This window comes from Diabrotica virgifera, chromosome 6 (genome assembly GCF_917563875.1).
Source record: "Diabrotica virgifera virgifera chromosome 6, PGI_DIABVI_V3a".
Taxonomy (NCBI): Eukaryota; Metazoa; Arthropoda; class Insecta; order Coleoptera; family Chrysomelidae; genus Diabrotica; species Diabrotica virgifera.
In genome coordinates, this window is record NC_065448.1 from 252,657,214 (window position 1) to 252,663,213 (window position 6,000).

Here is a 6,000-nt window from a genome sequence, read left to right on the forward strand (position 1 = left end):
GTGAAAGAAGTTTTGACTTCATTAGATGTTGCATTTCAAAGAAAGATCTGTTTCCTGTCATTATTCGCATTTCAAACTTCTCGCTCTATCTTGTTGTCATTTGTGATTGTTGCTCGTAGATATTTAAATTCTTTAAATTTAAATTTAAAATTTTTTTCAGTGTACACATTTTTTATCTAAAACAAGTTTTAAATAACAAAGAGCAACATATTGCATACTGGTCAATGCGGTGTTAGCTTTTTAGGGATCTTTTGTAGTACAAAAATTGAAAAAGGGGAAAACATTGGCTTCAAAAGATAATTGCCTGGTATAAGGTATTTGCAAATTCACCTATAACAATAAGAAAATGAAGATTGACGAGTTTCTATTCAAGAAACTATTATCGAGTTCGTCAAAAATTATACCTACTCGTTGTAGTTACACATTACGCTTCTCGTGTAGTATAGCCGAAGATTATGTTACCATAGAGATAATGAAAGTTCAATTAAATAACTGCATGTGAAAGAAATTCTCATTGAAATTGAATATCGAATAGAATACTTTCTTTTCTAAAGAAAAAAAAATTAAAATATTAATACTATAAACTTGTTACTTGAGGAAAATTTATTTTATAATAAATTAAACGAACCAGCAAATAATTTATTCATTTTTAACTTTAACATAATTAGCACATAAGAGATATGATATTTTGAAAGGACCATGTATTTTATTTTGTCTTCATTTACTTTCAGACCGATATTTAATGCAGCTTCTTCATCTATCTATCTAATCAGCCCTAAACATCCATCCTTGAATATAGGCCTCCTCTTCCTTCTTCCATGCCTCTCTATCTTGGGCAATTTGCATCCATTTTGACCCAGTGTGTTTCTTCAGGTCATCCGACCATCGTATCTGTGGCCTTCCCCATTTTCGTTTGTGGTTCCACGGTCTCCAATGTATAATCGTCTTAGTCCAACTTTCATCCTTCTGTCGTAGGGTGTGTCCGACGAATTTCCATTTAAGCTTTGCTGCTTGGGTTGAGACATCTTTCACTTTTGTTTTGTTACGGATACATTCGTTTCTTTTCCTGTCTGATAGTTTAATGTTCAGCATTTGTCTTTCCATGGATCTTTCTGTCTTTGCTATTTTTTTCCATATTTTCCTTTGTAAACGTCCATGTCTGAAAACCATATATGAGAACAGGGAGTATATAACTTCTTCATAGCTCGAGAAAATATCCTTAACTTCTAATGTTGATTGTGCTACTGCATTTACGTCATCGGCAAAGGCGAGCACAATCTTTGCAGCCCGATTAGCTATGTATGAATGGTTTGATTTTCGGATAGTATTTACGCCTATTATGCTGCTAGAATTTCTTAACTTAAATCAATCAAAACATAATCTATTAGTTATTCTTTGATCTCAATATATCCTTGTGGATCTTTTTTCTTGCAAATTGGGTGCCTTTGATGACTAAGTAGCAGCCTATGGCAATATCGATCAATATTGATCCACTATTTCGCAGCATTTAGTGTTTTACATGTATGGGTCGCTGGTCCGTAGCAAAACCCCCTTTTTGGAGGACAATGATTACGATTCATTTCCCGTCTGTCCTGACTCTACCTTCCACGTGGGTTGATTACCCAATCAAGGCTGCTCAGACGTCCTGAGTAACCACAAGAAATATCTCAAAAATGATCTAGGACATATCAACAATATCATATATAGCCCAATAAATGACCGTTTTGGAGTGTAATTTTCAGGGGCAACTCCGAATTGCATGAAAATTTGGATTTAGGTTCTACTTACCCTCCACTTCAAAGTTGAATTTGTGCCGTTGGTTGCTTTTACTTGGGGGGTGACATTTACCCCTTCTCGGGAGGTGAACACGCGTGTTTAAAATAAGGCCGGAAATGGATAAATTGACTTATTTTAAGGACCTTTTGTTCTATAAAGTTTTTTACGTAAGTCAATACTTTTCGAGTTATTGGTGATTTAAAATGTTGATTTTTCGACAAAAAAAACCTACGTTTTCAGACCGTTTTTCCCAAATAACTCAAAAAGTAAATATTTTAGCGAAACAAATATTTTTAGCAAAAGTGTAGCCTATAAAAAAGCGAAAAAAATGGTGTACCAATAAAGTCTACAAATTGAGTAGAAGTAAAGTTGTAGCTCATGAAAAATACGTTCTTATTCGTCTAATTCCAAATCGAATAATTCAACGCGAAATCACCGAAGAAATAAGCGTTTTTCGGGAAAACCTTATTAACATTTTTAAAGTATCGAAAAAAAGCTTATTATTTGTTTTTTACAAAAGTTTACAGCATCAAAAATAAACCAGTTACACTGAAAAAAAGTTAGCCCCTTTTTTTTGGTAAAAAAAATCGTGAAAACCTCCCTCTATTTAGCACCCTAAATGAAATTAATCGTTTGGCTTTACCATCTATTTTAACTGTATGTGTATTGTTTATATGATCTGTAAGTTTGATTGGTTTGAAGTGCTTATTTTTGAAAACATTTGGTTTTATAGTAAAAAAAAATTTCTAAAAATTCTTGAAAAATTTCATTTTTTCAAAATAACTTAAAAAGTATTAGTGATAAGAAAAATCTTAAAGAGTAAAAAAATGTAGGTTTTGCTATTATAAATATGCTAGTTTCATTGTGTTTCTCCGTAAGACAAAAATTGGTTAAGATATGACAGTTCAAAATTTGCATACACTCGTGATTAGTGACCCATTCAAGCTTTCTCAATTATAACCCTTTTAAAAATAAACACTTTAAACCGGTGAGACTGACAGATCATATAAAAAATAGATAGGTAAGTAAATTGTTTGTAAAGCGGTAGCGATTAATTTCATTTGGGGAGCTAAACACGGCGAGATTTTCATGATTTTTTACAAAAAAAAAGAGGGCCAACTTTATTTTGAGTGTAACTCGCTTATTTTTAATACTGACACTTTGTTAACAATTAAAACCAAGCTTTTTATAAACACTTTAAAAAAGTTTAAATGAGTTTTTCCCGAAAAGTGCTTAATTATTCGCTGATATCACCTTGAAATATTCGATTTGGAATTAGACGAATAAGAATGTATTTTTCATGAGCTATAACTTTGTTTTTATTTGATTTATAGGCTTTACTGACACCATTTTTTTCGGTTTTCTATAAGCTACACTTTTGCTAAGGATATTTTTTTCGATAAAATATTTACTTTTTGAGTTATTTTCGAAAAACCGTCTGAAAACGTAGTTTTTTTTTGTCGAAAGATCAACATTTTCAATGGCAAATAACTCGAAAAGTATTGACTTTTCTGTCAACTGTATGAAACAAAAGTTGCTTAAAATCAGTCAATTTATCCATTTCCGGTTTTTTCTTGAACGCATGTTTTTTCACCCCCGAGAAGGGGTGACTGTCACCCCCCAAGTAAAAGCAACCAACGACACAATTTCAACTTTGAAGTGGAGGGTAAATAGAACCTAAATCCAAATTTTCATGCAATTCGGAGTTGCCCCTGAAAATTACACGGTATCGCCGAATTTCCCGTTCATTTACTGGGCTAATATTATAAGACAAAACATTACCATAAACGATCATAATTTTGAGGTGGTCAAAAAATTCAAACACCTAGGAACAACAATTACCAGTGACAACACAGGAGAACGGGAGGTTCTCCTGTGTCGTCACATAGGGATAGGAAGGGAAGGAATACTGGCGGGGAATAAATCTTTCTTTGGTGTTCAACATCTAATGAGGTCAAAGCTTCTCTCAAGGCGTGCCAAAATCCAAATGTACAAAACCATAGCAGTATGATACGGTAATTGAAACATGGGCATCGAGAAAGAAAGAAATCAATAAACTATTAGTATGGGAAAGCAAAGTCCCTCATATATGGTCCTTGTAGGGACAGTGTGAGAAATGAATGGAGGAGCAGATACAACAATGAATTAGAGACTCTTTTCGGGCAGAGAAACATCGTGAGATACATAAAGCCAATAGACTAAGATGGGCAGGCCACGTGGTACGGAGTGATGATGACAGACTGATTAGCAATGTCAGTCAGAGAAGACCTGATGAAGAAGGAGGTGAGACCACGGGAAATAATAGCACAGGATCGGAACCAATGGAAGACAGTAGTAAATGTGGCAAAGACTCAAGAAGAGTTGTAAAAGCAAAAGATGATGATATCAATAATATCGTAGGACTACTACTGGTATATTAATTTATTTACTAGCCTAATAGGAGTAAAAACGTAAACTCGTGTCTTATGTTTTTTAGTATTAAATCAATGTAGTAAGAAATAAACGAGTACTATCTAGTATCTAACTGTTGGTGAACTAATTGACAATAATAAGTTCATTTAGTTTAATCATTATGTTAATTTCCTCAAAAAATACAAAATGCATGGCTGTAACAGCAGGTCCAATAAGATATAAATTGGAGCTGGAAGGTCAGATAATAGAACAAGTGATGGAGTTTAAATATCTAGGCATCACACTATCTAGCTACGGAAGGCTCGAAACAGAAGTGGCACAATATGGAGAATGACACAATATGGAGAAATAAACATATCGAAAAAGAAATGAAAGGCAGAATTTACAAAACAGTCATCAGACCAATAATGACATAAGCGGCATAAACACGACTAGACACAGAGAGGACAAAAAGATTGCTCGAAACAGCGAAGATGAAAACCCTTCGAAAAATTGATGGTAAGACTCTATGGGACAGAGCTAGAAGTACAGATATACGACGGAGATGCAAGGTGGATAACACTAATAACTGGGTAAGAAACAGAAGAATAGAATGGAGTGACCACATAAGCCGAATGACAACAAATAGGGTAGTCAGGACAGCGAGAGACGTTTCCCCAATAAGAAGACGATCAGTGGGAAGACCACGAAAACGATGGAACGACAAATTACTAGAGACACATTGAAAAAACAGACAGAGTCATGTCTATACAAAAAGAAGAAGAAGAAGAAGAAGTTCATTCAGTGAAAAAGATCCTATTGAAATATTATTAATTAGCATTAAAAAAATTTCTTACCCGTCAATAATAATGGCGAAGCGCACCATCATATCGAAACCAAAAATTTTATGGTAACTGGCCACTCTGTTAAAGTGTAGGAATAATTTAATTATTTTTTAGAAAATTTACATACTTGTCACCATCAAGTTCCGTCTATCTATACATAGATAGGTATAATTTCTAGATTTCTGTAAATTAGTTATATTTGATTTTATTTTTTTTATTTCTGAAGCGTAAACTAGCTAAATAAACTACTCGTCAAAAGTTAGGGATATAGAAAATTATGCTTATTTTCATAGTTGATTTTTTCGCGAACAGACGGATTCCGCTATTTTTTTTTATTTTGGCCTTTTCTTTAGTATTTACACAGTTGTGCAAAGGTTTACTCAAACTTATTTTTGTACTTATACCGGGTGGAAGGAAAAAATATGTTTTTCTTGTGTTAAGTTTGAGACACCCTGTAGGGAGAACGACGTACAAATGTAAGTATGTATACATCAGAATAATATTGTAGTCTTATGTTTTGTGAACATGCTATTGTTTGAATGTCCCTGATATCTTTAGAAACAAAAAAAAATAGACGGTTTTGTAAATTAACATGTGTTTTAACCGAAACAAAAGTTTGAGACACCTTGTAGGGAGAAAAAGGCACAAAGGTGAGTATACCCCGATATTATGTTGTAGTCTCATATTTTTTTAATCTTTTATTTTTTTAATTTTTCTGATTTCTTAATAGCAAAGAAACTAGACGGTATTACTCTTTAATATGTTTTTCTATGTTTCACATGTGTGATGTGACGCATGTGGTCAGTTAAAACACATATTAAAGAATAATATCGTCTAGTTTCTTTGTTATTAAAGATATCAGAGAAATTAAAAAAATAAAATATTCACTATCGAGGTATACTCACCTTTGTGCCTTTTTCTCCCTACAAGGTGTCTCAAACGTCTGTTTCGGTTAAAACACATGTTAAATTACAAAACCGTCTATTTT

General features: G+C 33.2%; 1 protein-coding gene across 1 annotated transcript in view; it reads right to left on the reverse strand.

Annotated features, from left to right (window-relative positions):
• The window catches only part of LOC114338208 (ecdysone 20-monooxygenase), a 66,540-nt gene extending 61,498 nt beyond the window's left edge, over window positions 1-5,042 (reverse strand). The window contains exon 1 of the mRNA XM_050653919.1: window positions 5,025-5,042. The gene's annotated coding sequence lies outside the window, so the exon portion shown is untranslated. The remainder of the gene's footprint in view (window positions 1-5,024) is intronic.
• Window positions 5,043-6,000: the final 958 nt, after the last annotated feature.